This window comes from Pogona vitticeps, chromosome W (assembly GCF_051106095.1).
Source record: "Pogona vitticeps strain Pit_001003342236 chromosome W, PviZW2.1, whole genome shotgun sequence".
NCBI lineage: Eukaryota > Metazoa > Chordata > Lepidosauria > Squamata > Agamidae > Pogona > Pogona vitticeps.
The window spans coordinates 486,904-489,169 of NC_135798.1; positions in this window are offsets into that span (position 1 = coordinate 486,904).

Sequence of the window (2,266 nt, forward strand, 5' to 3'; positions counted from 1 at the left end):
ATTCTGGACCAGTTGCGTTGCTGGACCATTTTCAAAGGCAGCCCCACATATAGCGCATTGCAATAATCTATACGAGATGTTACCAGTGCTTGTGTAACTGTCATGAGACTCCGCTTGTCCAGGTAGGGCCGTAGCTGGTACAATTTCCACAGCTGAAGGAAGGCGCCCCTGGCCACCGAGTCCACCTGGGCTTCCAGAGTTAGACTGGGGTCCAGGAGCACCCCCAGGCTGCTGACCCTGTCCCTTAGGGGGAGTGTAACCCCATTCAGGGCAGGGAAATATCCCTCCAACCTGTCCGGCAAAGCACCCACTAACAGCACTTCTGTCTTGTCTGGATTGAGTTTCAATTTATTAACCTTCATCCAGTCCATTATCAGGTCCAGACACGAGTTCAGCACAGAAACCGCCTCACCTGGATTGGTAGAAAAAAAGAGGTAGAGCTGAGTGTCATCAGCATATTGCTGACTCCTCAGCCCAAACCTCCTGATGACATGTTGCAAGCCCTTGGCAAATCCATTTATGCATGTCTTGATCGAGTGCAACTTTTAAGTCAAAAGGCTACCCTGGGCAAAAGGTCCCTGGACAGGTGGACTGAACTGGCCTAGAGGTAAGGCCTATGAACTAGATTCCTGACCAGCCTGTGGAATGGCACTTTGGCTTGTTTCATACACAGCACAATTGCCTGTTCCTGTTGGCAAAAAGGGCTGAGGATTCCATCCAGTCTGGACGTTTTAATGATGGAATGAGCAAAAACAAAACAAAAAACAACCCAGATACAAGACTGCTGTGGCAACAAGGTTCCGGCTGAGCTTGAAGATAAAGGAACAGCATGGACAGGCTACAAGGTTGAATACTTTCATCTTGTAAATCACTTTTTTATTGGGATGAAGATGAAAGGATATACAAAGTTAACAGCAAATGAGTACCGTATAATTATGGACAGAACATACTGTATCAATTTCTTCTTTCTCCTACACGCAATATGTGTGATGAATCCACTTGAAATGCAGAATCATCATTAGTGATGCAAGCAGACCTTTCGGCTCATTTAATCCAACATCGTATCGATGAAGGAATCCACAATGAGAGGACCTCTGACAGAAGACCATCGTGGCTTGCGCCTCTAGAGGCCTTAATGCCACCTTAATCTTACTGAATTGCTTTCCTTGGCATTTCTGCAAAACAGCACCGAGATAACTATCTCTGGGGTCATTGGGGGAATTTCCCATGTGCCCTGGGCATCCTTATTAGGATTTGCTGTTTCAGATCATGGAACCTGGGGGAAAAATGGATTGGAAATGAGGCCAAGGTACCACATGCTAAAGGCTCATCGATATGGAAAGAAGCTGGGTCTTCCTGGGCCTTATTCCAGAACCCGTCCGTGTCCTGCTTTTGGCCTTTCCCGGGGACACCCTATAGCCAAGCATGTGCTACAGGTAGAGGGCATCACCTCTTTCTTGGCCCCATGTCCTGCCACTGTCATTGTTGTGGTCCCTGAAAAGGAAGCTGGGAGCCATATTTTTGCATTTCAACAGTAACCATACTGCCTTTTTTGTTCCCAGTCAAGTCTATAGACCTGCGCTCATCTCCCAGCTGGAGAAAGAAGATCATCTGTTTGCCCAGGACCCAGTGGTGGGATTCAGCCGGTTCGCGCCGGTTCTACAGAACCGGTACCTAATTTATTATCAGTTCTGCAGAACCCTTTGCTGGCCTGCTGAAATCCACCACTGGGCTGAGGGCTCCCTCACGCTCGCCCTGCCCTGCGCACGCCCTCCGGCCATGGCCACTGCCTCCGGCTCCGCTCCGCCCGCGCCTCACCTTGCCTCCACTCTCCTCCAAGTGCCTGACCGGCTGGGGGAGCACACTCAGTCGGTGCGCGCAGGGACTAGTGCGGTGCGGGCACGGTGGGCAGAGAGCGCAAGGAGGAGGGTCCGGGGCTGCTCTGCCGGTAACCCCTTTGTCGCCTCTGCCGCCGCCGCCAGTCCGCAGCGCAGGGGAGAGCCCCCCTCGCCCCCTCCGTCTCCCGAGGGACCCCTCCCGGAGCGCCCAGGGTTCCCCTTCCTCTCCTCGGAGCACCCCAACAGGGAGCTCCCACCCTGTCTTCTCACCCCTTTCCGGAGTGGGGAGACGGCTGTTCGGCAAGAAGCCACTCCTTCTATGCGCGCGGCAGGAGCAAGAGTTAAATACTGTATATATGGTCAAAGCCAGGGGGAAGAAAAAAAGTGGTGTGAGCGGGCGCTTCTTGGTTTGTGCAGCTGGGAGTTGA